Source organism: Centroberyx affinis, unplaced genomic scaffold, assembly GCF_046629955.1.
Source record: "Centroberyx affinis isolate AG114_WGS23_722 - 3 ecotype Tasmania unplaced genomic scaffold, CSIRO-AGI_Caff_v1 ptg000549l_1, whole genome shotgun sequence".
Taxonomy (NCBI): domain Eukaryota; kingdom Metazoa; phylum Chordata; class Actinopteri; order Beryciformes; family Berycidae; genus Centroberyx; species Centroberyx affinis.
In genome coordinates this window covers 439967-447688 of record NW_027279194.1, presented here as the reverse complement: position 1 = coordinate 447688, position 7722 = coordinate 439967, and positions in this window count along the sequence as shown.

Below are 7722 nucleotides of genomic sequence, written 5' to 3'. Positions count from 1 at the left end.
AAATCTGTTTATTGGTGAAGCTTTGCAACAAGTTGATATGGCATTCATAGAGATCTCAACAGTGCATTACTGTGATACAATAAGTATAGAAACCACATGCATGCAATATAATAGCATGTTTGAGACTGACATTCATGTAATTTGACAACATAATTACATTATGATCTGGGATGAATCCAGAAAAAAAAAATTGTACAAGTAAGCAACTAAAGCATGTGCATGTCCAACTGTGTGCATACATGCACTTCAAAGATGCTAACATTGCTTTCCTGGATGATGTCTGCACCATCTTCCAAAAATATTTTTTTCTATTTCCTAGCTCTACACATTTGGAGAGCAAAGTCTTTGTTGGACAGCATCATCAGAGACTTGGATTGGAAAACACTGTTGGGCATTCAATATGTCCGAGCTTGTCATCAAATGAAGCTCATTTTGAAAAATGCTTGTTATGACTGCTGCTAACCGTATCCACCCACTCTGTGCCCAGCGAGAAGGGACAGAGCAGAGGAAGTCTCTCAGTCAGTCAGGTCATACTTCATCTCAGCAGGCTATCCTGCTGTCCGCACTGGAGGGCGGACAGCAGTGGAGCTCCAGGTGAAGCAGCCACTGCCACCAGAGCAGTAAGTAATAGAGCAGTAAGTCCTTCGCATATCCGAGAATTGGTGACAAATGCAGAGCAGAAGAGCAGGGAGCCTATGAAACATGTGAAAAAACACTTTCTTATACTTGCAAATCACATTTTAAGAAAGAAGAAATTATATCTTGGGAATAGCTGAGGAAGACTCAAACATTGTATTTCCTCATATTAAAATGTTGTGATTGTAGGCTATGTGTGAGACAGTGTGCAGTATCTTCACCTACCAACCCAAGAAAATCACATTGATTCTTTGACCTTTTCTATACAGTCTCTCCTGGGTTCAACACAAAGTCCAAAAGAAGAAGAAGAAGAAGAAGAAGAAGAAGAAGAAGCAGTATCCTTCGTATGTCCACCCATCCATCCATCCATCCATCCATTAAAGGGAAAATCCACCCTCAGATAATATTAAAGTCTACTTCTACTTCAGTTTCCCAGATTTCCCAGAATACCCCCAGGGAACGCGCCCGAACGTGTTCCATTCATCTGTTGGTTATATATGTTGGTGGAGAGAGTAATAGTGGTAGAGATAGTGACAGGATAGTAAGAGCAAGAGAACAAGCAAGTTTTTTCAGTTGAGAAAGAGCAAGAGTGGCGGCCCTTACTCAAATCGCACCATGTCTTGTGGCTGCATTGCATTCTGATCTGTTGAGGCTACTGTCAGTGCAGAAATTGGTATCTCATTCTCTTATACGGTGGATTTCTCCCTGTATGATTCTTGAACATTGGCGCAAAATGGTAGATATAGTAAGAAGAACTTGTTCTTTGATTCTGAGGGATTGACACCAAAATCTGACATTTGATGGAAATATCTCAACTGGACATCACATTTTCTACATTAGTCCACTTATCTGCAGGAATAAAAAAAATTCACCATCAAACAACAAAATAGGCCCAGGAATTAGAAGGTACATCACCAATAGCTGTTTTTTTAACAGCACTAAACTGTTTTAGAGTGTTTTTTTCCTTTAAGTTCATTAAACCTGTAAGACTGCTGATCAGTCTATACGTTGCTCCCAGTACACCGTCACCGTTGCTACCAGTTCCTCTAGCTGCAGGTTTCCATCAGCCACAAACCTAAACATTCTTACCTCCGAGCACAGCCACAAAAGGAGTTCACCTCCTCATTGACCAAAACTCACTGTTTGGGTTTAAAAAGGGCTTGGCTATCCAAGAAATACAGCCAACTTTACCACTGAAATAGATTTCAATAAATTTTAATTTCCGCAGCCACTTTCCTCGATTTTGAGAACGTAATGAATTAGCAAACAAAAGCCTCAAAAGAATTCACTTCCATCTCTCTTTATTCAATGAATTACCGTCAACCACACAAGGAAAACAAAAGATGGCAAGTTTATTTTTCTGTGGTGTAGCCGTTTCAACAGAGCGATTATTCACTGACACCACCTTCAAAGGTTCCTCAATCAGGGGTTTCAAGCACCACTGATAGTACTTAACTGAAGTGGGAACATGACGGTGCTGTGAGAACTGCGACAGTATATTTTCGAAATGTCAGAGACCAAAAGTAACATCTGTAAAGTATTTGTCCAGGAAAGGTCTCGGTGCTGCAAAATTATGTGTTTGGCATGCTGTTGACATGTATAATTTCGAGCTACTGCAATGACCTGCATATTATTGTTGTTTTTTTCATGGATCTTGTATTTCATGGACATTGTAAATTGTGTGATCATATAAGACATAAGATTATTAGATGAAACTAATAATCCTTATAGGCAAATTGAGTCATTGCAGCAGCAAATAGCAATAGGATACAGCAAATAAAATAGAATAAAAACAGATAAAACAATTTTAACACCAAAACAAATTAGGCTGTGCAAAATAACAGCATCATAACTTATTGAGATAAAGAAAAGAATGAATGCAGAATGTGTACAGTGTGAAAATATACCAAAAATAAGAAATATATCCCCTAATGAAACAGGTGGATGCATATAAGTATGAATATTTATACAATATATAACAATGAGAAGGATATGGGAATATGAAGAAAACAGAGATGCATGCATATGTGTTTGGGCTGTTGCATTTTGTGGCACTGGCAAAAGACGGGCTGATTGCAGAATACGCTTGTGTGTTTGTTAGTGTGTGTTTGTATAAATGTGGGTGTATATGTGTGTATAAGTGGCCTGTGTGTGGCCAGACTCGCTGGGCTGATCTTGGCCCCTGGCTGTTGCTGGCGTTCAGCATGTCTGTAAAGAAACAGCTGGAGGCAAAGCCAACACCGGTCCCACTCAAGAGCGCCCTGCCAGCAGCGACAGATTCCAGAACTTTCCATGGTCCTGCGTCGCCATGCCAACAGGTCTTGGCACGGCGCGGCTGTCCTGATCTGCACACCTGGCCCACCAAGAGTCCAGAATCACCTCTCCTGTCACTGTGTGATGAACAGGTCATTTAGAACCCAAGTGTTTGTGTGTTTTTAAGAGTTATGGGCCCAGGTAAAGAAAACACCGTGGCAGTGGACCTCCTGTGTGTTGCCCTAATCAAACAGAGCTGAGAACCTTAGTACTGTAGAATAGCTGCATAGGACTCGGGCTTGAATTCGTTCAGACCTGTGCTGTGGAAAACCTACACAGAGGGATATTCAAAAAGAAGCTGCATTATGGAAATGGGGCTCTGTAAAGATTTGTTTTGCTTTGTCTTTGATAGTGACGTTGAGTTTTGTCAGTAGGTGGAACAAAGCAATCTATCCCAGTACCAAACCTGAGTCCAATAGGATGTGGGGGGGAAAAAAGTGTTGTTTTAGCCTACTTTAAGTTACACTAGGCAACTTGTGTCTTAAAAATTTGAACTTCAATACCCAGAAGTCATGTGATGTGACGGCAGTAAATTGCACACAGCACGCTAATGTTTACCAACCCGGCCGGTCTGTGATCGCTTTGTACCAAAGAATACCAAAGGGATAAGAGAGACAAAAGATCGTTGTTGAGTCCAGCTTTCTTTGGATGGAGTGCACACTGGTTGCTGTTTAGGAGACAGTTTGAATGAGAGCCAGACAGTTTAGACAATCACAGGAGAGTTTTGAAGGTATATATGTCTATGATTTACCTATGATCTAACTTGTCTTGATTTGGTTAACTCCACCCCTCTGTTACTCCAAGTAGGTTAAAACAAATGTGAAGAATTATTTGGCCAAGTACTCTGTTCAGTACAGATTCCTTTGTTATGTAAAATGTGAACATTATGTTATTATGTTATTATTATGCAACATAATGACTTTGCCTCCCCATACCTTGTCAAGCAGCCACACTGCTGCTTTAGCAGCCTGTCATGCAGGGATCCAAGGCTTTAATGCCTGAATTTAGGCTTTTGTATTTGGTTTCACAGAGCCAAATAGGTCATGGCTTATCACAAATGACATGCTTGTTTAACAGGAATTTTAGAGAACTTCACTTGGCCACTGGAGTGGGCAGAGGTTTAGGATCCTCCTCAAAGATGCATTGATGAGGATGGGAACTTTGCAAACCTGAACTGCCGCCCTGCAAAGGAAGTGTCCTGCAAGCTGGATTCAAACAAGTAACCAGAGTATTTCAGCACTGATGCCCTATACTGTCCACCGTACCAAGTGAGCTATAAACACATGACAAAGAAGACTTATAATTATATAGGCCTACTTAAACAAGGCATTACATAATAATTTGATTTTCATCCAAAGTGCCTTACAGAGCCATTAATAGATACTTTTTATGCCCTGCCACCATGGTGCATGATATGCAGGCATCTGTCTGTCTGCCTGCCTGCCTGCCTGTCTGCCTGCCTGCCTACCTGTCTGTCTGCCTGCCTGCCTGCCTGCCTGTCTGCCTGCCTGCCTGCCTGTCTGTCTGCCTGCCTGTCTGCCTGTCTGCCTGCCTGTCTGCCTGCCTGCCTACCTGCCTGTCTGCCTGCCTGTCTGCCTGCCTGCCTGCCTGCCTGCCTGTCTGCCTGCCTGCCTGCCTGCCTGTCTGTCTGCCTGCCTGCCTGTCTGCCTGCCTGTCTGTCTGCCTGTCTGTCTGTCTGTCTGTCTGTCTGTCTGTCTGTCTGTCTGTGTGTAGACACATTCACATGAACACAATAGCATGATAGAAACGTCATACAGACACCACAGGTTTCCCCTAAAGCGTAGATGATCTAATTAGATGTTTGGAACAACTTGCTATGTAATTTTGCACATTAATGAGGAAAAACACATTTTCTCAAAACTACTACAACTCCTTAATGCTTTAAGATACCAAGTTCATATTAATAGCACCATGCGTTATGTAAAAGACAAGTGAGTTGACAATTAAATATTTGCTAATTTATGCATTGATTTGTTTAATTAATGGCCTCATTAGCATAATTGGTTATATTTAATATATCATGATGGTTTTGGCAGGACATTATGCAGCTCAAGTGCCTCTTGTTTGGATCTCATGCTCAACCTGTCCAATGCTATCATCATGTGCTGTATCACACATGATCTGCTTTATAACATTATCAAAGTAATTGAGATAACTGCATCAATTGATACTGATATTGTTATACTGCGTACAGAACATGAAGACCAGATGATATTGAATATTAAATATAGAACCAATTCAACAGGGCTTGTAAAATCATATTTGAATCACTAATATATGCTGACCCTCACTGGGCTAAACTCCCTGGCTGAGGAACTTAAGTAGAGTAGGTTTGGATTTAGTTTGGGGGATATTTTGTTCCCTGCAAGACCCACATGATTGCTCATGTCAACCCTTGCTGAACACAATCTGACTGAGGCAGGTCTTGGTGCTGAAACATCCCGTTCCTGGGAGGTATGTTGACAGTATGTGATCCTGTAACACTAGTGCTCTATCTGAACACAGCCAGATTTATGACAGCCAACATATGGGATGCAAGAGGAGGCCTTCAGCCCACGCAATTAAGATATCATATGTCCATAATCTAATATCATATGAAAAGTGGTAATTCGATCAAGATATTTCAGTTCAGACTTTCAGATCTCAGTCACAAGTCTGAGCTCAGTGAATGGGACAATCTTCTGTTCAGCTCCTATTAACTTGTCCATCGCTTGGGCCAAGTAATTCTTTGACAGCATCTGGGCTGGAAACTCTGTGGATGTATTCTTGAGTCAGTTGTGACTAGCCACTCTAATTCAATTATGGAAAAACCATTTCAAAACTTGATATTTAAAGAGGAAAAATAAGAGGTTATGCACATCATAAAAATGCACATTTCACCAGGTGTATCTTGGCCCAACGTTTTTAAAAGAGGCCAAAAGTTATTGCCATTGGAGAAAAAGTTATAATTTCTGAAGCGGCGTACGTAGAAGAGGGATTATTTCTTCTTTCTGTGTCTCTGGACAGTTCAGGTATAGTTTCCACCTACAATATCTAACCCTAAACTGGCATCGTCAACCCAGAAACCTACCAAACAAACACACTCTCACACATTAGGGGTGGAGCAGGCTAAGGATGGAGAGAAAACAGGATTTGTGTATGGATGTCCGGCGTTTGAACATTTTGACTGATGGGCAGCTAAAGAACACAGGCCGATGCTTATTAGACCCTGAAGGCTGCCAGCTCTGAGGGATGCGTGGGCATGTCCTCCTCGGTAAGTGATCAGGTGTTTGACTCTGTCTGGTAGGAAGGAAGTCCTTATTAATGTTGAGGAGAAGGCCGAGTCTCAGCAACCTCAGGCATGCCTGCCCACACACACACGCTCACACACACTCTCCCATCCAAATAGCACAGGCCTGCACTCGCTGTGGTTCATTACTGTAGGAGAGGGCTGAGTCCAAGGTGTGCTCTTACAGGAAAAGTCCTGATTGGGAACAGATATCTACAGCTGTGAAGGTGTTAGAATAAATCTATGGACATCTTTTACTCTTTTTTTTGCTCTCCAGGCTTTTTCCTCTCCAAGCCCTTGGTTTGTCAAAGTCGTTTCATAATCTCTGCATCTATACACTCAGTCTAAACACAATTTTTTGGGCTGACTTGGGAATCCCCCGTTCCATTCACTGACTGGACAGAAATGCCAGCGACCTGTGAAATGAGCAGATCACACCTACACAACCACTTCACTCCCACCATTAACACTGAACTTTAAAGGTCTACAACAGCTCTTTTCCCCCTGTAATCCATCTGCACCACAAAGCTCAACTCTCCTTTGGGACAATGTAATATAAACATATTCAGCGTGCCTCAGTATTTCCAAAGCCACCCACACAAGCCATACCCCATCTGAGAGAAAGGGGATCTAGTTCTGAATCAGTGCTGCTTTATTTACTACTCTTTGAAAGCAAACTTTTAAAGGCTAATTCCCTTTTGCTCATACATTACACAGGCAATGAAAGCCCAGCCTTATGTTACAGGGTTGTGAGACCGTGGGCAGCACAAAACAAACAGTTGTGAGCTCTGCCTTCCTTCCTTTGCTTTACAAGGGGGATGCAGATTGGAGAAATATGTTGGCTGTTGTGAGCAAATCCGCTTCATGAATTTAGACTGTTGGAAAACCACAGTCGGACAGAAAACAAGCCGCCTGGCAAGTGCCCATGTTTGGATTACACTCAATGTTGATTTATCTCCTGCCCAGAGTGTGTAATCGAATGTCTAATGGACTCACTGTTCATTAGTGAATTAACACATTTGAACATTTACATCATCAAGGCTAAGCATATGTTTTCAATTTAAGAAAGAAAAAGTTATTTTTGAGTTTTTGCTCAGAGGGTGGGGATATTTTTCTCCGTATGAACCATTCTGGAAACGATAGAATTACTGAACCAGTTTCATCAACTAAAGACCAAATCCAGAACACCTCTGAAAATTATGCATCCTCAAGAATTAGAAGGAAGACTACTACTATTAATATTAAAGGCCCAATCCATAAGTGCAATATGGCGCCCCCTATTGAAACACTATCACCCCACAACTGGTTTTGTTTACATAGGGATTTACTGGATTGAGGATATTTTTTTTAACTCTACAATTTGATCTTTTGATGCAAGCACTGACAGTATGTGACAACTAAAGTTAAGTTCTTCATGTATTTTGAGCTTGTAAAAGGTTTGTTTACATTTGTAATGCTTGTAAACATTGAGGTGAAACAGACCT